General features: G+C 35.9%; 2 long non-coding RNA genes across 2 annotated transcripts; one reads left to right on the top strand and one right to left on the bottom strand.

Moving 5' to 3' along the window:
* LOC110268072 lies at nucleotides 1198-22408 on the top strand. Its single transcript, XR_002356117.1, has 3 exons — nucleotides 1198-1211; nucleotides 5818-5824; nucleotides 22226-22408. It is a non-coding gene; the product is annotated as an uncharacterized LOC110268072 (long non-coding RNA).
* Nucleotides 18105-23974, bottom strand: LOC110268071. Its single transcript, XR_002356116.1, has 3 exons — nucleotides 23782-23974; nucleotides 21439-21444; nucleotides 18105-18116 (listed from the first exon to the last, which is right to left on the bottom strand). It is a non-coding gene; the product is annotated as an uncharacterized LOC110268071 (long non-coding RNA).

Below are 25503 nucleotides of genomic sequence, written 5' to 3'. Positions count from 1 at the left end.
GTGAGCCACAATTATCGTCATAGCTGTTATGATCTCCATGGCTATGACTATGTGAGATTTGGGTGCCGTAAGGAACGTACCGATCTCTTTATCAGGATGGCTTGAAGGAAATACACTGCCTGAAGATGGATTCCGAACATGGCTAAAATTTTGAGGGCAAAATTTTCTTTAAGGAGGGTAGAATGTAACAATCCCGATTTTCTAGTACGCGAGATCTTTTCTACAGGCACGGATTTCTCCGGAAGATCACAAAAGGAAACACCTCTGATATATCATTAAGCATCTCAATCCTCATTATCATTATGTCATCGTTAAGCTAGAACCTCTCTTTTGAGGCAAGCTCGACAACTTATTCACGGAGAACCTAGTTTTTGAACCGTATCGGTTAGGAGTTTTGATTCTAGTTTCCGTAAATAGGCTTCGTTTGATGAACCGGACTCGATTCATGAGAGAAGAAAGATAATAGTATAATATTATCATTATATTAGTATTAGAAGTTGCTTGAAAGATATTATAAGGTTACCTGGTCTGTTTTAGTTAAAAACAAGAAATCGGTTTAACCGGGTTCACAGTTTACTGGTGCAGCTTATCATCAGCACTCTCTGATGACTTTAGCAATGCTAAGGCCTCATCATACATGTTCTATTCTTATATTAAAAATGTTACTAGTGTCATTTATGCTAGTAGCTCAGAAAATAAGTTTTAGAGATGTTTTTACAAGTGTTCTGATACATCTAGTTTTAGTAGTTATACACTTGAAATATTTTAATATTATTTTAACCCACCTCCAAGCCAACCAAGCACAACTCACGCTACACCCCCAAAACCCCCAAGGCTGCCTCATTTTCTCATTGTGGCCGAAAATCATCAAGAGAAAAGTTCTTAGTTCCAAATCTTCAAAGCTTGATTTCTGTTGAACTAAAACTCAAATCAAAATTCCAATCCGACCAAAATGATCCTCTCTTCTTTCTCTACATGATCATATGACTTATCAAGGCTGGAATCGAGGTGAGTTTGCTGCACCATCTCCCTTTTGCTTAGGTTTCAAGGAAACATGCTTAAACATGTATTTTCTTGATGTTCTTCCTTAGGAATCGTGCTTAACTTGACTTGAGGGCCAAGAAACGTTAAATTCCAGAAAGTCTAAGGTGAGATATCTTTTTCTAACAAGCTGAGAGAGATTTGGTCAGTTGAGGGTTTGTGGATTTAAAGTTGTTCTTGATGTGATTTAGGAGGAAAAAGTGCTTAAGGACCACCTGAAAGTATAACCGAATTCGGAGCAGCAAAACCAGGTAGGGTTTAACGAAATTAATCTTTTTTATTTGTGTTTGAGTTGTGTGAATGTTGTATGATTCGGCTTTTCTAAAAATTGGTTGCATATATGATTGATTCTTGGTGAAAATTTGGTGAAATTTTGATGAAATTTGATGAAATTCAAGCTTTAAAGTTCATGTTCTTGGAGCAGCTGGAAAAACGAAAACCTAGGCTTAAATTGTAGTTCAATTTTTTTTGTAATCATGTGGAAAATATGGGGTTTTAGTGGCTGGGAATTTATTATGAATTATGGTAAAAATCGGTTGCAGAAAAGATTGAAAAACGGGTAAAATCATGGAAAGAATCTGAAGAATTTACGAAGAACACAAAGAACACTTTGAGTGTGATGAAGAACAGACCTTAGATCTTAAAAAGGGCAAGGAAGTAAAATTTTTGGTGTTTGTGGGGTTATTTGGTAATTTCCAAAAGTTAGGGTGGTTAAAGTAGAGATATTGAAAGTTACGGGTGGTAAAAAGTAAATTTTAAAGGTTAAAGGTTAAAGTAAAGTTAATTTTTGAAAATTTAATAATAAAATAATAAATAATAATAAAATATTAAATAATAATATTTAATTAAAAATAATATTTTAATAAAAATAATAAATAATACGGAAAAGGTAGTTTTCTTTAAAAGCTTTAGAAAGACAACTTTAAGCGCATAATCTTATAATTACCTTCATAAAACACTTACGGAGTGGTAAGAATATATTAGTGAAGCAAAGATAAAAGAAAGAGAAAGAGTTAAAGAAAAGATAAAAACTAAAGAAAAGTCTGTGAAGTTTTAATAACAGAAAATCAGACAAAGATTAGTCAACAATCTGAGGATCTCTATTTTATTTGTGTATTGATCTCGGGGAAACCCACGAACTAAGGATCTTTGTTTTGTTTGTGTATTGATCTCAGGGACACCCACAAACTGAGGATCAATATTTCCCCTTGTGCGTATATTTTGGGGTCGAGCTTTGTGCCGACTGCTGGTAGTCACGAAGGAGTGGTATTCTTACCACCGACACGTATGCACTAAGGACACAAAGGGAAACCATATCTGAGACTTGTTCCAAGGTAATGTCGGGATGCAGGGTGTAAACCGACACGTGAGCTCATGGCCTGCATAGGACAGACATGCATCATACTTGGTTGTGCATTTCCTCTGTTATGATTGTTGAATGAATGTATGCTTTGTTTGGTTGTATTCTATTCTTTGTATTTGTGTTTTATTTTCTTTTTGTTTGCCTTCTGCTTTCTGTTTTTTTTTTCTATTTTCTCTATTTATATATCTTCTGTTAACTATTTCTCAATATTCAGTTATTCGTCTGCCAAACAACACGGAATTAATGAACTTAACTAATAACCCCGGCCCTACTAAGAACTCCCCAGTTCTTACCCCTTCTCTCTCCCTTCCCCCTTTAGATGGAAGCATGAGTACCTTTCTGTAGTTCGCTAACGACCGTTCGCAAGAAGAGGATTCCGCTCTAGGTAGTCTTCTGAGTCTGGGGTGAATCTCGTTCTCTGTTTATATATATATATACTGTGAGACCAGCCAATGTCTGCATCCCGTTTATACGTGAACCTTAACCTAAATCTTGTGTACGAGACTCTTGTTATGTGGCTACTTGATGAGGTACCAGAGAGACGTCATATGGCGATGTCTGATCGTGTAGAGGAGTAGTAGATAATGTTCCACCTTTTGATGACGTTCCACCTGACTTGAGTTTTGAAGACTTAGAATGTACTTTCCCTCGCTTTAGTGGTTTTGAGGGACTAGGTGAGTATAGACTCTAGGTTTGCCTGGGTGCCAGCTTAAGGACTTCTTGAACAGGTCAGGGCCTGGGATGTTGTATGTGGATATATGTATATACTTATTATTTCGCTATATCTAGGAGTGTTCTAACTAAAGATTCTTTACTCTAATAAAGGCTGAATCACCGAATGTTATTAACTGTTGAGATGTATATAAGTGTGGTTGTTTATAACTGTTGTATCTGTTATCATTTGTAAATTGATCTGAATGAATCCATATATTAATCCAAACATTTTCAAAAAAAAGTACCTCGCAAAATAAGTACGTTTTTAACAGCGAATCAGGCTCATATAATAAATAATAGATAATAATTAGGAAGACAAATTGGTAACGCTCAGTTTCCGGTATGAGCTAGACATACTAAAAAGTGGGTCATTACAATTTGGTATCTGAGTAGTTCGTTTCCAGTAGAGCCTGGGGAATGGACTGACTATGCTTCATTGCATACTCTGGTTGTCTGTCTCATGCTGTTAGGGTATCTTTTAGATACATTTGGCATGGATGTCTATGAGCACTCATTTTGGGAATATTCATGCTTAACTTGAGATATTAAGACTGATCACTCTAATATTGATTGTTTGGTATGGATAAGACCTCAATGACTGTGAATAAGCATAGTTTAATCAAGCTCCAAACGACGAATCAATGTGAGCCACAATTATCGTCATAGATGTTATGATCTCCATGGCTATGACTATGTGAGATTCGGGTGCCGTAAGGAACGGACCGATCTCTTTATCAGGATGGCTTAAAGGAAATACACTGCCTGGAGATGGATTCCGAACATGGCTAAAATTTTGAGGGCGAAATTTTCTTTAAGGAGGGTAGAATGTAACAATCCCGATTTTCTAGTACGCGAAATCTTTTCTACAGGCACGGATTTTTCCGGAAGATCACAAAAGGAAACACCTCTGATATATCATTAAGCATCTCAATCCTCATTATCATTATGTCATCGTTAAGCTAGAACCTCTCTTTTGAGGCAAGCTCGACAACGCGTTCACGGAGAACCTAGTTTTTGAACCGTATCGGTTAGGAGTTTTGATTCTAGTTTTCGTAAATAGGCTTCGTTTGATGAACTGGACTCGATTCATGAGAGAAGAAAGATAATAGTATAATATTATCATTATATTAGTATTAGAAGTTGCTTGAAAGATATTATAAGGTTATCTGGTCTGTTTTAGTTAAAAACAAGAAATCGGTTTAACCGGGTTCACAGTTTACTGGTGCAGCTTATCACCAGCACTCTCTGATGACTTTAGCAATGCTAAGGCCTCATCATACATGTTCTATTCTTATATTAAAAATGTTACTAGTGTCATTTATGCTAGTAGCTCAGAAAATAAGTTTTAGAGATGTTTTTAGAAGTGTTCCGATACATCTAGTTTTAGTAGTTATACACCTGAAATATTTTAATATTATTTTAACCCACCTTCAAGCCAACTAATCACAACTCACGCTACATCCCCAAAACCCCCAAGGCTGCCTCATTTGCTCATTGTGGCCGAAAATCATCAAGAGAAAAGTTCTTAGTTCCAAATCTTCAAAGCTTGATTTCTGTTGAACTAAAACTCAAATCAAAATTCCAATCCGACCAAAATGATCCTCTCTTCTTTCTCTACATGATCATATGACTTATCAAGGCTGGAATCGAGGTGAGTTTGCTGCACCATCTCCCTTTTGCTTAGGTTTCAAGGAAACATGCTTAAACATGTATTTTCTTGATGTTCTTCCTTAGGAATCGTACTTAACTTGACTTGAGGGCTAAGATACGTTAAATTCCAGCAAGTCTAAGGTGAGATATCTTTTCCTAACGTACTGAGAGAGATTTGGTCAGTTGAGGGTTTGTGGATTTAAAGTTGTTCTTGATGTGATTTAGGAGGAAAAAGTGCTTAAGGACCACCAGAAAGTATAACCGAATTCGGAGCAGCAAAACCAGGTAGGGTTTAACGAAATTAATCTTTTTTATTTGTGTTTGAGTTGTGTGAATGTTGTATGATTCGGCTGTGCTAAAAATTGGTTGCATATATGATTGATTCTTGGTGAAAATTTGGTGAAATTTTGATGAAATTTGATGAAATTCAAGCTTTAAAGTTCATGTTCTTGGAGCAGTTGGAAAAACGAAAACCTAGGCTTAAATTGCAGTTCAATTTGTGTTGTAATCATGTGGAAAATATGGGGTTTTAGTGGCTGGGAATTTATTATGAATTATGGTAAAAATCGGTTGCTGAAAAGATTGAAAAACGGGTAAAAACAGGGAAAGAATTTGAAGAATTTACGAAGAACACGAAGAACACTTTGAGTGTGATGAAGAACATGGAAGAACAGACCTTAGATCTTAAAAAGGGCAAGGAAGTAAAATTTTTGGTGTTTGTGGGGTTATGTGGTAATTTCCAAAAGTTAGGGTGGTTAAAGTAGAGATATTAAAAGTTACGGGTGGTAAAAAGTAAATTTTAAAGGTTAAAGGTTAAAGTAAAGTTAATTTTTGAAAATTTAATAATAAAATAATAAATAATAATAAAATATTAAATAATAATATTTAATTAAAAATAATATTTTAATAAAAATAATAAATAATAGGGATAAGGTAGTTTTCTTTAAAAGCTTTAGAAAGACAACTTTAAGCGCATAATCTTATAATTACCTTCATAAAACACTTACGGAGTGGTAAGAATATATTAGTGAAGCAAAGATAAAAGAAAGATAAAGAGTTAAAGAAAAGATAAAAACTAAAGAAAAGTCTATGAAGTTTTAATAACAGAAAATCAGACAAAGATTAGTCAACAAACTGAGGATCTCTATTTTATTTGTGTATTGATCTCGGGGAAACCCACGAACTAAGGATCTTTGTTTTGTTCGTGTATTGATCTCTGGGAGACCCACAAACTGAGGATCACTGTTTTCCCTTGTGCGTATATTTTGGGGTCGAGCTTTGTGCCGACTACTGGTAGTCACGAAGGAGTGGTATTCTTACCACCGACACGTATGCACTAAGGACACAAAGGGAAACCATATCTGAGACTTGTTCCAAGGTAATGTCAGGATATAGGGTGTAAACCGACACGTGAGCTCATGGTTTACATAGGACAGACATGCATCATACTTGGTTGTGCATTTTCTCTGTTATGATTGTTGAATGAATGTATGCTTTGTTTGTTTGTATTCTATTCTTTGTATTTGTGTTTTATTTTCTTGTATTCTTTTGTTTGCCTTCTTCTTTCTATTTTTTTTTTCTATTTTCTCTATTTATATATCTTCTGTTAACTATTTCTCTATATTCTGTTATTTGTCTGCCAAACAACACGGAATTAATGAACTTAACTAATAACCCCGGCCCTACTAAGAACTCCCCAGTTCTTACCCCTTCTCTCTCCCTTCCCCCTTTAGATGGAAGCATGAGTACCCTTCCGTAGTTCGCTAACGACCGTTCGCAAGAAGAGGATTCCGCTCTAGGTAGTCTTCTGAGTCTGGGGTGAATCTCGTTCTCTGTTTATATATATATATACTGTGAGACCAGCCAATGTCTGCACCCCGTTTATACGTGAACCTTAACCTAAATCTTGTGTACGAGACTCTTGTTATGTGGCTACTTGATGAGGTACCAGAGAGACGTTATATGGCGATGTCTGATCGTGCAGAGGAGTAGTAGATGATGTTCCACCTTTTGATGACGTTCCACCCGACTTGAGTTTTGAAGACTTAGAATGTACTTTCCCTCGCTTTAGTGGTTTAGAGGGACTAGGTGAGTATAGACTCTAGGTTAGCCTGGGTGCCTGATAAACCTCCATTTCATGGTTTATCTTGTACTCAATTGAGTGGATTTTACCAACTCTTTACCCACTTATTCATACTATTTGTGTGGTTTTACATTTGCCTTCCTAATTATGTGCTTTGATTGAAAACATGCTTCTTTGGCCTTTATATTGCTAATATTAATCCTCTCTTATTACCATTAGATGCCTTGATATGTGTGTTAAGTGTTTTCAGAGATTATATGGCAGGAATGGCTCAGAGGATGAAAAGGAAGCATGCAAAAGTGGAAGGAATACAATAAGTTGGAGAAATTGCTAAGCTGTCCAGCCTGACCTGTTCGCACTGAAACGGCTATAACTTCAGCTACAGAGGTCCAAATGACGCGGTTTTAGTTGCGTTGGAAAGCTAACGTCCGGTGCTTCGATTTGATATATAATTTGCCATAGTTACCCCGTTGCCATGTGATGCGAACGCGTGGGTCACGCGGACACGTGACCTGGCCAACACCCAATCCGCGCGGCCGCATGGACGACGCAGCCGCGTCACCTTTCTGCGACCTGAACGTAACAGAAATCACAGTGACGGAAATCAGCGTGTTTGAATTCTTCTCCAGTGATTTTCGGGCTGTTTTCGACCTAGTTCGCGGCCCAGAAAACACAGATTAGAGGCTATAAAATGGGAGATTGCATCCATTCATGAGGAGGCTCATATAATTCACTTCTCATGATTTAGATTAGTTATTAGAGAGGTTTTCTCCTCTCTCTCTTAGGATTTAGGATTTCTCTTAGTTTTAGGAGTGACTCTCAATCCCAGGTTCTTTATTTTTATTTAATTTATGAACTCTTCCATGTTACATATAATTTTCTTAATTAATGTTATTTGAGGTATTTCAGTTCATGATTGCTTTCTTTTATTTACATGATTATTGCTTCCCATCTGAAGACATTTTTATTCCAGTAGATTTACTTTTCCCCTTTTGGTTGTGGTTAAGAAATCAGTAACTCAGGAGTTATCCAATTCAACAGCATAATTGTTAATTGTTATCTTGCCAATTGAGTTGAACTTCAATAATCATAACTTTTTCTTAGGAAATAAATAGGATTCGAAGATCAAACCAAATTTTCCCTTGACTTTCCTTTGCTTTAGTAAAGGTTAACTAAGTGGAATTAAGATTCAACTTTCATTGTTGTTGATAAGAATAACTAAGTCTGGACTTCCAAATTCTCATAACTTGCCAAAAGTTTGCCTTGCAGCTATTTATTTATTTTTAATTACCATTTAAATTATTTGTCATATAACATATTCCCACCTTACTTCCAAAACCCCAATTTACAAACTCATAACCAATAATAAGAACATACCTCCCTGCAATTTCTTGAGAAGACGCCCCGAGGTTTGAATACCCGGTTATCAATTTAAAAGGGATTTGTTACTTGTGACAACCAAAACGTTTGTACGAAGGGATTTCTGTCGGTTTAGAGACTATATCTACAACGCGATTGTTTTTAAGAAATTCTTTACTCGCAAAAATCCTAACGTCAAAATGGTGCCGTTGTCGGGAAATTGCAAACGTGTGCCTTATTATTGGTTATTGTAAATATTTAAAAAAAATTTCAGAATTTTTATTTTAAAAATTTTTATCTTGCCTTATCTTAGTTTTAATTTTAAAAATTCAAATCTTTTTCAAAAAAATCAAATTTCAAATTTCAATATTTAAATTTCAAATTTCAAATTTCAAATTTTAAAATTAAATTTCAAAATTTAAATTTCAAAAATTTAATTTTCAATTTCAAAACTTAAATTTCGAAAACCTTTTATTTACTTTATTTTATTTTATTTTGCTTATTTGTTTTTCTTTTTGTTTTTAATTTTTATTTGCTACTATGAACTCTCACCCCTTTGGCTATGAGTCTGGTTACAATAATGTTGCAGGAAGAAGAAATTACAATGAGAACAGGCATCAAGGTTGGAACAATCAAAGATGGGAGGAGCCACAAGGATTTGATCAACCCTCATGGCAACAACCACCTCCAATGGACTATCAACAACCACCACTATATGCCTATGAATCCTTTCCTCAACATGACTTTGGACCACCATACTCACAAGCCCCATTTCCGCCATTCACCTCCATATGACCCTAACCCTCAACCACCATACCAACCACCTTATGAGCCATATGAACCATATATAGAACCACCCCAATTCCAACCCAATTACTCACAAGAACCACCACTTCAATATTCACCATCTCCATATCCATCAATCCAAGAGCACTATGATCCTATTTATGAAAGCCAAGTGCATCAAGAGACAAAGGATCGTTTCAAGGAAACAGTGGATCGATTTCATGCAACCATTCGTCAATTGGAGCAAGCGATAATTCAATTAGTTTCCCGACGTTCGGACACTCAAGGAACCCCCATGGCTTCATGTGGACAATCTAATGAAGAACGTAGCATGAAGGAGATACTAGAAACTCCAGTGAACAGTACGGAGCATGAACAAGTGGAGGAAGCCGGAATTATTGAAGAAGAAGAAGTGGTTGAAGACTTAGGAGATGCAGAACCTCCATGGGAAAGTCCAGTCATAGAACCCCCTTCCAAGTTGTTTGAAATTGATGCGGAGGAGGGTGTACAACCTCCAAGGCATATCACAGTTAAAGACTTGGAAGAGGTTGATCAAGAGATGGAGATTCAAGAAGAAGAAGCACAACCTCCCATGCCCTTGGAAAGTAATGAAGAGAAGATTGAATTGGAAGAAAGCTACCAAGAGGAAGAGGTTGAAATTGAAGAAGCATGCAAAGAGGTGGTAATTATCAGAGAAGAACACAAGGGAGTGGAGCTTGCAATTTCATTAAAAACACCTCCCCCTAAGTTGCCATCATCCTTCACAACATTCAAGTGGGTAAAATTCATATCCCTTAGCTTTCTAATTCCACTTGAATATGGGCTATTGGAGACGGATGGTCAACTTAGAGCTCTTTGTGGCATTAAGAGTAAGAGGAAGATGGTCAGTAGTAAGAATTGTCCTGCAAGGTTTATTATGGTTGGAAGCTTAAAGTTTAAATGCAAAGGTTGGTGTAAAGCTCAACTGAATGGGTCTAGGAAGTTGTTTGACCGCTTACGTGAGAATTCAGACTGCTTGCCACCCGGATGGAACAATATTGCTCAACCAAAAGACGGGTGCAAGGGCAAGGTCTGGGACCCCGGAATTCATTCTATCAATAACCACTCTTGGGGCCTGGTCACTTGCTTTAACTTACTTGAAGGCTTTCTGCGCCTAGTTTGGGATCCCGGAGGTTACTGGAGATACAAACATTGGTGGAGATTCCTGGATGAGTTCAAGCACAAGCCACCATAACAGAAAGCTCACCAAATGTCCAACTTAAGGACTCTAACTAAAAGTGCTAGGTGGGAGACAACCCACCATGGTATAATCATTCCTTTCTCAATTTTAATTTTATTTAGTTTTGTTTGTTTTTGAAATTTTATTTTATTTTATTATATTGAACCTGGAGTTTCGCATCACATTCATATTAACACTGCATTCTGCATCTTTTCAGATTAAAAAAAAAAAGCGAGCACGCGACGCGACCGCATCAGCGACGCGTCCGCGTTGCAAGGAGATGAGAGACAATATTAATATGAACAGAGAGTTTCGCAGGAGCAGCGCTGGAAGCGTGCTAATGGCACAATTTGATCCACGCGACCGCGTCGCTGACGCGGCTGCGTCATTTGGAAAAATAGCTTCCCACGCGATCGCGTCACCCACGTGATCGTGTGGCTCTGAGAAGTCGACGTAAATGGGTGTATGGCAGAAAGTTGATCTGGAGTTGGGCTGGAATCGTGCTGGAAGCCCAAGCCTCACCACACGAACGCGTGCCCCACGCGTCCGCGTCGTTTTTAAAAGATGGCCATTCACGCGATCGCATGCCCCACGCGATCGCGTCACCCAGAATTTTGGCAAAAAGAGTTTCGAACAGAGAGTTGCGCGACCGCGAGGCTGCACTCGCGCCAATCGCACAAAACAGGCCACGCGATCACGTGACCCACGTGTCCGCGTCACCTGACCTTATCGCGAACCACGCGACCGCGTCACTCACGCGTCCGCGTCACAAGCGGCGCACAGAATATCCAGATCAGCCAAATTTCTTATCTTTTCTTTTCTAATCCTTATTTTTTTTATCTTTTCTTATTTCTTTCTTCTTCCTTTCTTATGTTCTTTCACCTCCATTTTATTTCACTTAATTTATTTGCATATTTCATTCATTGCATCTTAATTTTGTGCATATTTTTATTTTCTTTTCTAAAATTAACTATTTCTCCTTTGGTGTTAAAATTTTCTTACTTAACTATTGCATTTTCTCTTGAATTATTTTGGGTGCTTCATGACTTGTTTTATTCTGATTGGGTAATATTGTTTAAATCAATGCTAATTTTTATATTATTGATATTCCTTTTGCATTGACATGAACTTACATTGTCTTTCATTACCCACTCTCTTCCCCATTGTTGCAAATTTTGCACCACTGGTATGCCATGGCTTCTATTGTTTTCTCACGTACATGTTGAAGCTTCCATGTAAATGAGACCCTTATCATTTGGCATTAACACCCATATTTTATTTATTTTCTATCTTTTGGGTTACTTTTCTTCTTTTTCTCTTCTTTTAGGCTGGCCACCGAAGACGACAAAAGGGAGACACTTCTAAAAGGGGAGACAAACAAGTCCATCTGCACATTCTTTGAAGAAAAGCATCAGTTGGAACAACCCGTCCACCTGCATATCTCAGCATGCACCGAAGACGGTGCAATTTTTAAGTGTGGAGAGGTCGATACCGATCTCCATGGGTTAGTATTTTCTTTTCAACACCATTGTTTTATTTTCTTTGTTTGTTCATTATTGCATCTGCATATTTAATTGCATGTTTGTTTGATTTTATGCATTTAGCTATTGCTTGGTTGAGAAATAATAAGTTTCTTTTTAAAGACCCTATTTTTGAAAAATTTTCACTAATTTAAAATCAAAATTTTTGTGTTAAACTTATCAGAAGTTGTATTTGGAACATGATTTTTGAGCCAAAGAACACACAACCTGTGAGATTTTGAGCTTATTTACATGGTTACATTATTTAACCATAAATTATTTCCTGTGTGTTTCCTTCTCTATGATTGTAATCTATATTTTGTTCTAATCTATATGTCCATTATTTAGTGTATTTACATGCTTGCATATGATTGAGGCCATTGTTTGATTTTAGCTCACTTATCCCAAATAAGCCTACCCTTTAAATCACCCTTGTCAGCCACTTTGAGCCTTTTTAATCCCCATTTGTTCTGTATTTTACCACATCACTAGCCTTAAAACAGAAAAACAATTAATAGATCACTTATAGATCACTTATACCTCATGATGTTTGCATTTGTATGCTAAATATTTGTTGATTAGTTAGATGAAGAACAAAGTTTTAGAAAGCATTATTAGAGAAGACTAGAGTGAATTACCCTATACACTTGAGAGATTAGAGTAATATACACTTCCAGTGAGGGTTCAACGCTTAAATTCTATGTTCCCTGCTTTCATGAGCTGTCTTCTTACAAGTTTACTTGCTTTTTATTGTATGATTTGAATTAGTGGAAATTGGTTTGTATTTGTCTTGGAGAACTTATTTACTCTTAACCAAGTAGGTAGAAACATTTTGCATGTAGTTGTATTCATATAGATAGGTTGCATTTCATACATTCTACCATTCCTCTTCATTCTTTATAGTTTCTCTTGAGCTTAGCATGAGGACATGCTATTGTTTAAGTGTGGGGAGGTTGATAAACCTCTATTTCATGGTTTATCTTGTGCTCAATTGAGTGGATTTTACCAACTCTTTACCCACTTGTTCATACTATTTGCATGGTTTTACATTTGCCTTCCTAATTATGTGCTTAGATTGAAAACATGCTTCTTTGGCCTTTATATTGCTAATATTAATCCTCTCTTATTACCATTAGATGCCTTGATATGTGTGTTAAGTGTTTTCAGAGATTATAGGGCAGGAATGGCTCAGAGGAAGGAAAGGAAGCATGCAAAAGTGGAAGGAATACAATAAGTTGGAGAAATTGCTAGCTGTCCAACCTGACCTCTTCGCACTCAAACAGATATAACTTCAGCTATAGAGGTCCAAATAATGCGGTTCTAGTTGCGTTGGAAAGCTAACATCCGGGGCTTCGATTTGATATATAATTTGCCATAGTTACTCCGATGCCAGGCGACGCGAACGCGTGGGTCACGCGGACGCGTGACCTGGCCAACACCCAATCCGCGCGGCCGCATGGACGACGCGGCCGCGTCACCTTTCCGCGACCTGAACGTAACAGAAATCGCAGTGACGGAAATCAGTGTGTTTGAATTCTTCTCCAGCGATTTCCGGGCTATTTTTGACCCAGTTCGCGGCCCAGAAAACACAGATTAGAGGCTATAAAGTGGGGGATTGCATCCATTCATGAGGAGGCTCATATAATTCACTTCTCATGATTTAGATTAGTTTTGAGAGAGGTTCTCTCCTCTCTCTCTTAGGATTTAGGATTTCTCTTAGTTTTAGGAGTGACTATCAATCCGAGGTTCTTTATTTTTATTTAATTTATGAACTCTTCCATGTTACATATAATTTTCTTAATTAATGTTATTTGAGGTATTTCAATTCATGATTGTTTTCTTTTATTTACATGATTACTGCTTCCCATCTGAAGACATTTTTATTCCAGTAGATTTACTTTTCCCCTTTTGGTTTTGTTTAAGAAATCAGTAACTCAGGAGTTATCCAATTCAACAGCATAATTGTTAATTGTTATCTTGCCAATTGAGTTGAACTTCAATAATCCCAACTTTTTCTTTGGAAATAAATAGGATTCGAAGATCAAACCAAATTGTCCCTTGACTTTCCTTTGCTTCAGTAAAGGTTAACTAAGTGGAATTAAGATTCAACTTTCATTCTTGTTGATAAGAATAACTAAGTCTGGACTTCCAAATTCTCATACCTTGCCAAAAGTTTGCCTTGCAGCTATTTATTTATTTTTAATTACCATTTAAATTATTTGTCATATAACATATTCCCACCTTACTTCCAAAACCCCAATTTACAAACTCATAACCAATAATAAGAACATACCTCCCTGTAATTTCTTGAGAAGATGACCCGAGGTTTGAATACTCGGTTATCAATTTAAAAGGGGTTTGTTACTTGTGACAACCAAAACGTTTGTACGAAGGGATTTCTGTCGGTTTAGAGACAATATCTACAACGCGACTGTTTTTATGAAATTCTTTACTGGCAAAAATCCTAACGTCAGTGCCAGCTTAGGGACTTCTTGAACAGGTCAGGGCCTGGGATGTTGTATGTATATATATGTATATAGTTATTATTTAGCTATATCTAGGGGTGTTCTAACTACAGATTCTTTACTCTAATAAAGGCTGAATCACCGAATGTTATTAACTGTTGAGATGTATATAAGTGTGGTTGTTTATAACTGTTGTATCTGTTATCATTTGTGAATTGATTCTAAATGAATATTAATCCAAACATTTTCAAAAAAAAAATACCTCGCAAAATAACTATGTTTTTAATAGCGAATCAGGCTCATATAATAAATAATAGATAATAATTAGGAAGGCAAGTTGGTAACGCTCAGTTTTCGATATGAGCTAGACATACTGAAAAGTGGGTCGTTACAATTTGGTATCAGAGCAGTTCATTCCCAGTAGAGCCTGGGGAATGGACTGACTATGCTTCATTGCATACTCTAGTTGTGTGTCTCATGCTGTTAGGGTATCTTTAAGATACAATTGCCATGAATGTCTATGAGCACTTATTTTGGGAATGTTCGTGCTTAACTTGAGATATTAAGACTGATCACCTTAATATTGATGGTTTGGTACAGATAAGACCTCAATGATTGTGAATAGGCACAGTTTAATCGAGTTCCAAACGACGAATCGATGTGAGCCACAATTATCTTCATTGCTGTTATGATCTCCATGGCTATGACTATGTGTGATTTGGGTGCCGTAAGGAACGGACCGATCTCTTTATCAGGATGGCTTGAAGGAAATACACTGCCTGAAGATGGATTCCAAACGTGGCTGAAATTTTGAGGGCAAAATTTTCTTTAAGGAGGGTAGAATGTAACAACCCCGATTTTCGAGTACGCGAGAACTTTTCTACAGTTACGGATATCTCCGGAAGATCACTGAAGGAAACATTTCTGATATATCATCAAGCATCTCAATCCTCATTATCATTATGTCATCCTTAAGCTAGAACCTCTCTTTTTAGGCAAGCTCGACAACGCGGCCACGGAGAACCTAGTTTTTGAACCGTATCGGTTAGGAGTTTTGATTCTAGTTACCGTAAATAGGCTTAGTTTGACGAACCGGACTCGATTCATGAGAGAAGAAAGACAATAGTATAATATTATCATTATATTAGTATTAGAAGTTTCTTGAAAGATATCATAAGGTTACCTGGTCTGTTTTAGTTAAAAACAGGAAATCGGTTTAACCGGGTTCACAGTTTACTGGTGCAGCTTAGCACCAGCACTCTCTGATGACTTTAGCAATGCTAATGCCTCATCATACATGTTCTATTCTTATATTAAATATGTTACTAGTGTCATTTATGCTAGTAGCTCAGAAAATAATTTTTAGAGATGTTTTTTCAAGTGTTCCGATACATCTAGTTTTTGTAGTTATACACCTGAAATATTTTAATATTATTTTAACCCACCTCTAATCCAACCAATCACAACTCACCCTACACCCCCAAAACCCCCAAAGCTGCCTCATTTGCTCATTGTAGCTGAAAATCATCAAGAGAAAAAGGAGAGAAAAATTCTTAGTTCCAAATCTTCAAAGCTTGATTTCTGCTGAACTAAAACTCAAATCAAAATTCCAATCCGACCAAAATGATCCTCTCTTTTTTCTCTACATGATCATATGACTTATCTAGTCTGGAATCAAGGTGAGTTGGCTGCACCATCTCCCTTTTGCTTCAGTTTCAAGGAAGAGTATTCTTCAGATTCTATAATCTTCAACCAGGCATTCAAGGGAACCTCTATGGTCTCCTTATGAGTTCTGGTTTCTTTTAGTTCTTCAACAAGGTAGTCCTCAGTGGGTGTTGAATGCTCAGCTACTCCTATTGTGGTGTTTAATAGCAGGAGTTGTCCTTTTTGGGCGTTGAACGCCGAGTCTCTATGATATGGGGAATTATACCAGTTCGGAATTTAGCAAAATAATTTTGTTGTGAGCATAGCCCAAACCGATAATCAATCCTCAAATCAAAGTTTAATAATTGGTTGTCACAAGTCCAACCCAATAAAAATAACCGAGAGTATTAGTCCCGGGTTATCTTCTCAAGGAATTGTAGTGAAGTATGCGTATTATTGGTTATGGTATCGAAGGGGTGGGTTGGTAAAAAGGGGCAAGAAAATATACCGAGCAATCTAAAAATAACAACTACTAAAAAGAGGGATTCATGGCAAGGATTGAGAATCTAGGCTTTCTATCCTAGTCATTAATTATCATACAATGATTAACAAGAATTTATCCTATTTAGTCAACTCCAACAATGGAAGAAAGTACAATGTTATCTTCACACGAGAAAAAGTCAAATATGACTAGTTAATCTCAATCTAAAAGTCATAATCAACTTACTAATTGAATTAGCAAGAGATTAGAATCAATGGAAATAATATTAACTAACAACTCTATATTACCAATTTAAATTGGGTATTAATGACTCAAGATTACACAATTTCTCTTTCCAAGCCAAGAATGCTAAAAAAGCTACTCTAACATCCAACCAAGCATTTTGTCAAACACTTGGAAGGCATAAAAAGAAAGCATCATAAAATTGCAAGAATAATAAAATCTACAACTAACTAATTACAAAGAAACAATAACAACTACTCAATCAAGCAACAATGAACAAAGAAACATCAAATTACATTAAAGAAAACCCAAATCCAACAAAGAGTTCATCAAGAAATTATAAAGAAAACAAGATGAAAACAAGAATTTAACCTAGATCTAAGAGAAATTAACCTAATCCTAACCTAATTCTAGAGAGAAGAGGGAGCTTCTCTCTCTTGAAACTAACTAAGACATGCTTCCTACACTAACTAATTGCTCCCACCTTGTCCAATCTTCAATTCTGCATGAAATAGCTTCAGAAACGAGTGGGATTTGGGCCTGGGAAGCTCAGAAATCGCCCCCAGCATTTTTACTTTAATGAGGTCACGTGCCTACTATGACGCGGACGCGTGGGTCACGCATACGCGTTGTCTAGCATTTTCTTCTCACGTGTGCGCGCTCCAAATGCTCTAAATCCTTGTTTTTCTATGAATTCTCCACTTTGCATGCTTTTCTCTTCACTTCTTCCATCCAATTCTTGCCTTATGAATCTGAAATCACTCAACAAACATATCAAGGCATCGAATGGAATTAAAGTGAATTAAATTTAGCTATTTTAAGACCTAAAAAGCATGTTTTCACACTTAATCACAAAATTAGGGAGAATCACAAAACCATGCTATTTCGTTGAATAAATGTGAGATAAGTTGATAAAATTCCCTAAATTAAGCACAAGATAAACCACAAAATTGGGGTTTATCAAACCTCTCCACACTTAAACTAATCATGTCCTCATGATAAACCAATAAAAAGACAAAGGATATCAACATTTATTCAATGCAAATGAACTATCTACATGCAATCTATCTAAATGAATGCATCTACTTAGTCAAAATAAATCAATTCCCAAGAAAGCATATATGAACATAAGGGCTAAAGGTATTAACAACCAATTCAAATCCACAATTGATTTGAATTATTGAAAAGAATTTACAAACTTGCAAGAAAATAGATGATCATAGGTGGAAACACGTAATTGAGCAATCGAACCCTCACCGGATGTGTATTCGCTCTAGTCACCCAAGTGTATAGGGTTGTTCACTCAATTCTTCCCTAAACATGCTTTCTAAGATTTGTTTTTTATCTAACAATCTACAATTATTTCATGCATGCATACAAATATCATGAGGACTTTTCCATAGGTTGTAATGGGGCTAGGGTCAAGGTGAGATTGTATTTGGTCAAGTGGGCTTGAAATTTGAATATTTGATTAACCTAAGCTTCCCACCTAACCTATATAACAACCTATACAATTCTAAACAAACCTAACTACCCATTCTTCACTTTCTCACACACCCATGCATTCTCTTTTTGATCACCACACATATGCATTGATTTTTATTGAACTTTACTTTGGGGCATTTTGTCCCCTTTTTATTGGTTTCTTTTTCTTTTCTTTTTCTTTTTCTATTTATTACTTTTTTTCTTTTTTATTTTTTTCTTTTTATTTTTCCTTTGTTTTTCTTTAAATTTTTTTTCAACTGAAATATATACAAGAACATCAATGCATATGGTTTATACATTTAATGCATGAGTATGTACCCAATTCCCAAAATTTTCAATAAAACTACAAAATACACTTTTATCTCTACCCAATGTTCCCAACTCTCCCAAAATTAAATGATAAACACTCTCACTAGCCTAAGCTAATTAAAGATCTAAACAAAGGACATTTATTATTTTTCACCTTAAGGCTTTTAATGTGCTAAAATTAAGAACAAATGGGGTTTAGCATAGGCTCAAAGTTGGCTAACAATGGAAGATAAAAGGTAGGCTATTTGGGTAAGTGAGCTAATTGAAACAATGGCCTCAATCATATAAGTGCATTCATACACAAAATAATGGACATAAAGAATCAAACAAATCAAATATTACAATCATAGAAAGAGAATAATACACACAATTAGGCTCAAAACTCACATGCTTATGTGTTCTTAGCTCAAAAATCATGTTCCACAATGCATAATTCAAGCAAGTTCTAAAAAAATTTTTTTACTCAACTCAATTGGGGTGCCTTATAGATAAAATCCTTGGAAATTTTCATTATTTTGGCTAAGCTTATTATATACATATGCAAAATAAGAAAAGGCAACTAAAAATCCTAAAAGACCTAAAAAACTGAAATGCGAAAGTGTTGGGATTAGAAATTGTCACCCAAAAATGGCCAATCGGTCGGACGACCTCCCCGCACTTAAAAGTTTACACCGTCCTCGGTGCATTCAAAGATGAGCAATGGGGTATGGCGACTTTCCAGGTTGCCACGTTCAGCTGGTGGATCAACTGGTTACTGCATGTTCTTCCTTTCCACTTCTGTCGTTGCTTATGATGACTCACCCTTGAAAAATAGAAAATAGCACAGTAAGATGAGAGAATACAAAAGTAAGGAAGCGTAAATTGTTGGAATGAGGTAAATTACTAAAATTGAGTGAGTGAATTAGTGTGACATTAAGGAAGAATAGTGTGTGGGTTCTAAGTTGTGCGTGGTTTAGAACACACACACACACTAACATAAAGAGCTATGTCACAAGTACACAAAAGAAAGCATACACTTTACTAATTCGAGTGTGCTTGAAATACTTTAAAAGACTTGTAAGTTAAGATACAAACAAGTAGTAAAGAGGCATGAAAGCACCCAAGCAAATATTCAAATTGTGAATTGGATAGTGAATGGACATTGATTGATGTGTAAGTGAACTTGGTGAACCAATTGAAATATAAAGCTCACACATCAAAGATTGACACTTGTTGAAGTTGTTGGAACACCTAAGTGATATGGAGGTGGAACACATGGGTACTATGGAACTTAGGAAAAAGAAGATAGAAATTAAACTCAATCACATAGCAAGCATGGTCCACAAAGCTTTACAAAGCTCAAAAATATGTCACTAGGTAAGCTTTCGATCCAATTTCACAATTCCAAAATCTCAATGCATGAAATAGGTGATATGAGTAAGGGTCAATCATAAATAAGCATCACCTAACAAAAAATGCATTGACAATACACAAATGCCTAACAATGAATGATGAAATCAAATCACATACTAGCTAGCTACAACATGTAATTCAATAGATGAAAAAAAAAACTTTGAAGGCAATGTCCTACGTACTTGGTATTAAAAAATGTTAAGCATGAAGAGTTCAAAACCAAGTAACAAAAGGTAACCTTAATAAAAGAAGTCCAACAATGAAAAGTAACAACAATGTTGTTAACATGACATCTTATCAATAATCAGTAGCAATAGATAGCAAACAAGATTAATAATCCAACACTTATAATAAAAAATAGAAAAATAAACATAAGTCAACTAACTAACTAATCAACTAACTAACTAAAAGAAATGGTGATAGATGGTGATTGGTAGTTTTGGATAATGGTTGAAAAGAAGGAAGAAAAAAATAAGAGAAGAGAAGGGAAGGAAAGAACACTACAAGAAAAACACTCATTCAGGTACACTTGAAAAGTGTAGCTAAAAGTGAAAAAAAATGATGCGTTAGGCTACGGCTATGCTTTCTAGGCTACAGCTATGCTTTTTGGGGTGATTCCCATTCGGCTGTTGCCTATTCTCAAAGTTTGGGAATAGGCTACAGCTATGTTTGGGAATAGGGTGCGCTTTTCAAGTGATGCTGTCCAGGACCAAAGGCTACGCTTTTCAGCTTCCATTTTCGCCAGAATAGGCTACGCTTTTCGACGCTATTGCATCACCTGTAAAGCATAACCACATTGTATCCCATGGCTTCTTTTTATAAGTGTAGCCTTAGGTCCCTTATTTTTTTTTATACTATAGCTACTGTATATAAGTGTAGTCTTAGGTCTCGTTTTTTTTTATATATATATATATATATATCTAATAATTATTAATACAACATAATAGTTAATATGATTACATGTATAAATGAGTTGAATATTACAAATTTATAATAATGATCCAAAAGTACTAGAATGAAGTTAATTGTAAAAATTCATACATCTCACACTAAAGTAAGCATAGCCATATAAAAATAACCATAGTATCACTTAGAATTTACTACTAATACTCTACAAAAAACCATATCCTACATACATAACTATCTTCTAATAAAAGTCATTAGTCAACCATACATGTAAAGATTCTAAACAGTACTCTATCTTAGCCAATAAACCACAATAATAATCAGCTTAATCTTCATTGCTTAATCTTCATTGTGACCCTGCATAATTATATAGAAAAGTAATTAGAAAAATATTCATAATGACATTCGTAATTATAAAAATTAAAGAATCAAACTCAAAATTATCAATGACTAATATCATTAATTCACCAAGACATACAAGACTCTCAACACAAGATTAAAGGAAAAAGAAACGGAGAGAGAGAGAGAAGCAAAAGATAATGTTTCAGAAAATGATACGGCCAAAAAGATAAAGGAAGCAGCAAAATTGTCCCAAGCCATCCCATATTTTGGTTCTGACGGTGGGGAATCCAAGAAGCATGAGAGAGAAAGTGATAGTAAGAGTTTGTTTAATTTAAATGGAAGCTTGTGGTTCTCTACATCTACTACTAAACCACAACCAGCAGAGTACTCATGGAATTTTTGTTACCTCTGCAACCAACTACAACCCATGCTTGACAATGTTCTGATCTCTTAGCAGTAAATTCAAGAGAAGGAAGCAACTTAGTGTAATCATTAAATAAAACCTACATGGATGTAGCACGTGAGTTCTCACACTTAATAAAAGAAACTTATGCTAAATATAACCTTAAAAAATTATGATAACATATCCAATTACTAATTCCATGTTTCATTAATGGCTTAAAATCTCATATTCCTAGGGAGGTTTTCTGTAAAATCCAAAATCTATGTTGAAAGCTTGGTTTAGTGGAAGGCCGTTTGAAATGAAAATTGAAGCTGTAGAGCAACCATATCCAGAAATTCAAATGAAAATGTAACAACAAAGCCAAAGTCCAGGTTCAAAATCAGCAACAATATCAACCCAGCCAAAGCATTCCAAATTTTAAATAATCACAAACAAACTAACAAATCATGAAAATAAAAACTATAGATATTCAATTGGAGCACTCAAATCTGGAGGCAACAATCCTCAACAATTTGATCAAGACAGTCACAATCTAATCACAATTAAGCCACAAAAGCACAAAGAATAACAGGACAACAGCACATTTACCATGAATAATCACAAACAGCAGAAAGAGCTAATCAACAATCAATGAATAAAAAACTGAAAACACAAATCATTTTCAAAGATTAATAACCCTTATGAATAGAGCAAAAAAATGAATAACAATGTGATTACACTATTACAATGAGCCACGAACAGAGCATTGACCTTTGAAGATGGTAAGCTGGCAGCAAACACAGCAACGGACAACGGGCGAAGAGCTGTGAAACATGAGAAGAATACTAATCTAAGTATTAGCCATCATGTGATTATTATCAAGCAATTTCATGTAGCTCCACCTCTTGAGCACAAAAAATGATAACTTTCATCACTATTCTTAATATCTTATATTCAAATAGTTTCCATATAGAGTTGTGTTAATCTCATGCAATGGCTCTACAAGATAAATATGAGTACATAAAATATTTTTTATGCTAAAATCAGACTTGATCAGTAGCCATTGAGAGCATAATTTGAGAGCATAATTGGGACAAGTAAAAAATAAATCATCCTTGAATCATGGCAATTACAGAATGATATTTTCACATTCTAATGACTCAAATTATGAACTGATCCTCCATTACTAATAAGTACTAAATCTCTGATGAATTAGTGATGCCCATTTTACTAAAACAATCAAAGACAATAATTGGATTTACCTTATAATAAGAGAAACTATCTAGAAGTCTCTTAGATATGAATGCCACAAATGTAGAAAAAATCTAAATAACTAAAATACATAGTAACTAGCTGCCACATGTAAAGTATGTTAGTATAAGTTAGAATTCTAGGAGTAGCTATAGCCAACCAGCTTTCATATTTGTTACATCTCTCACAACTATAACCAAACTTCACAAATTACTGAATGATCATAGTGTTGCAATTCATTTTGTTTAAAAAATTAGAGTCTAACTGATTTTCACTAATTCACTAAACTGTATCTAAATCTGATTTTAGAAGTTACGGAAGAAGACCACTAAATCCTTTTTTACTCTTTTGTTTTAAAGTATAAAGAAAAAGAATACTGATAAATTTATTATAACCTGTCGGTTTTTCCAGTTCCAAGTTGTTTCTGTACATGACGAAGAAAATGTAATTAATTATTATTATATAAATCTAAATGTATTATGTACTGTATCCTACTTACTAATCAGTACAATTTTGTGCATGCTTTCCTAGTTGTCTTATCACATTCACGACAAGGATCAAATAAACAATATAATGGAATTCAAAGCTTATTCAGAACAGAACTGAACTGAACTCAAATAAACACCAACTAATGATTTTATTTTCAGAACAAAACTAAGATTTTCAAGAAAAGAATGAGTTAATTTTTAAGATAAATCAGCCTCAAGTCCTGTCTCTATTGATTTTATATTAATTTTGCCAATCCAATCAACAGCAGGAACTGGAATTATTCTGAATAAAAGCTGATAATATTCTCGTCTCCATTAGAATCAGTTTTTTAACACCCTTAGCTTTATGATCTTACAACAAAGCATATTAACAAGGGTCATATCCAGTAGGTATGACACGAGAAAGCTAAAACCCCCAATTCATCACAAATTGAATAAAGAACAAAACTAGAATTCAACACTAATAATAACAAGCAATGCTCAAATGAGACACGAAAAAGCTTCTAACACAGACAGCACGACAAAAATTGAACCAGACATAGAAAAATCCTAATTAAAAACGAAATTGTGATATAGGAACCCTAATTAAATTTAACATAGGCTAGTGGGAATTAGGAACCCTAATTGCCTAAATCAGGAAAAAAAGTTAAAAGCCTACCTATCGTGGATGAGAGAGCGAATTGAGCAGGGATAGACGGAGTAGAGGCGGCACGATTAGCAAAGGAGACGCGGAGCAAAGCAGAAGAGCACGGCGAGGAGGTGGTGCAATGTAAGAGAGCTGCGGCGTCGTTGCGAAGTAGTAGAGCTGCGGCGGCGGTGCGGTGTAACAGAGCCGCAGTGGTGGCGTGGCGTGGCGTGGCGTAGCAGAGCCGTGTGAGGATGTGGTGCAAGGAGAAGAGCCATGTGATGGCGTAGTAGAGCTATGAACTATTAGCTTTGTGCGAAACGATGATAGCGCGGGGCAAAGGGGGAAGAGGGGGAAAAAATTCACTGGGTGTTATGTGCTTTGGGGGAAGAGGGGACAAAATTCACTAAGTGTCAAGCATTTCGCCCTAGATACGTATGGTTTTCGATCTTCGTGATGGCTGGTGAAGGTTTTCGATCTTCTTTGAAAGGGTTTTTTTTCGTGCTTTGGAGGTGAGTGATGACGAGCTTTGGAGGGAATGGGTAAAAATTTCACTAAGTGTGTGAGCTGAGTGTGCGTGCTTATGGGAAAAAATTCAGTAAGTGTCAAGTTTTTGGCTTTAGATACATTAGGCATCACTTCTAAAATGCACCCAAAACTTAATAAATAGGCTACCCTCTAAAAACGTCGTCTTTAATATGAAAAATGAACCCATAGATATCAACCTACAGCTACGCTTTATAAGTGATTTCTATAATAACTAAGGCTACACTTTTTAAATGATGCCACAATTGTGTATCTTTTTCTCTTATAAAAAGGCAACACGGAGAAAAGTGTAGCCTATTCATAGAATAGACTATGCTTTTCAAATGTAGCTTAAAAAGATGTAGCTGAATGGGTATTTTTGTAGTGGAAATGGAAATAGGAGAAGAAAAGAAGGGAGTGAAACAGGGCAGGGGTGTCACGCGTATGCGTCATGTCACGCGTATACATGATGGACATATCAGAGAGGCGACGCGTACGTGTGAGGGACGCGTACGCATGGGTGAACATTGTGCTAGAAGCACAATTCCAGCCCAAAACGTGCGCAACTCTCTAAAATTTATATGGGTGCATGAAAATTTGGTGGTCACGCGTACGCGTGGGTGATCGAAAAACTTGGGTTCATGCGTACACGTGGGTGACGCGTACGCGTGGTATGGTGCTCTGTTTTTCAAAATTTTTCCAAGTTCTTGCACCAAACCAAGCATTCCAAACCTCCAAACAGCTACCAAAACACCATAAAATCTTATTTAACATACTAGTCTCCCAATTAAACTCAAAAAACTAAACTAAACATGAAATTAAACCTATTTTACTAATATTTACAAAGAGAAAAATGAAAAGATTTTACCGTAGTGGGGTGTCTCCCACCTAGCACTTTTATTTATTGTCCTTAAGTTGGACTTATGGGGAGCTCTCATCTAGGTGGCTTGTGCTTGAATCCATCCTTGAACATCCACCAATGCTTGGTCTTCCATTGTGCTCCAATGTTCTCAATTGATTTCACCAAATGTTGATGGAGTTCTTCACAAGCTTGGAGCTCCCATGGTTGATCCTCATATTGTAATCCGGGATCCCAAATCTTATTTTCAAACCCATCTTCAAGTTGATCATGGTGGTTTCCTCTAGGTGGTTTAGCCTTGGAATTCTCATTTAGGCACCAAAACAACCTCCTAGACCCATGCAAATTGGTTCTATACCAACCATTGTTCT

This window comes from Arachis ipaensis, chromosome B10, assembly GCF_000816755.2.
Source record: "Arachis ipaensis cultivar K30076 chromosome B10, Araip1.1, whole genome shotgun sequence".
Lineage (NCBI taxonomy): Eukaryota > Viridiplantae > Streptophyta > Magnoliopsida > Fabales > Fabaceae > Arachis > Arachis ipaensis.
Note: the sequence above shows the minus strand (reverse complement) of the source record. Positions and strands in the feature narration are given on the sequence as shown.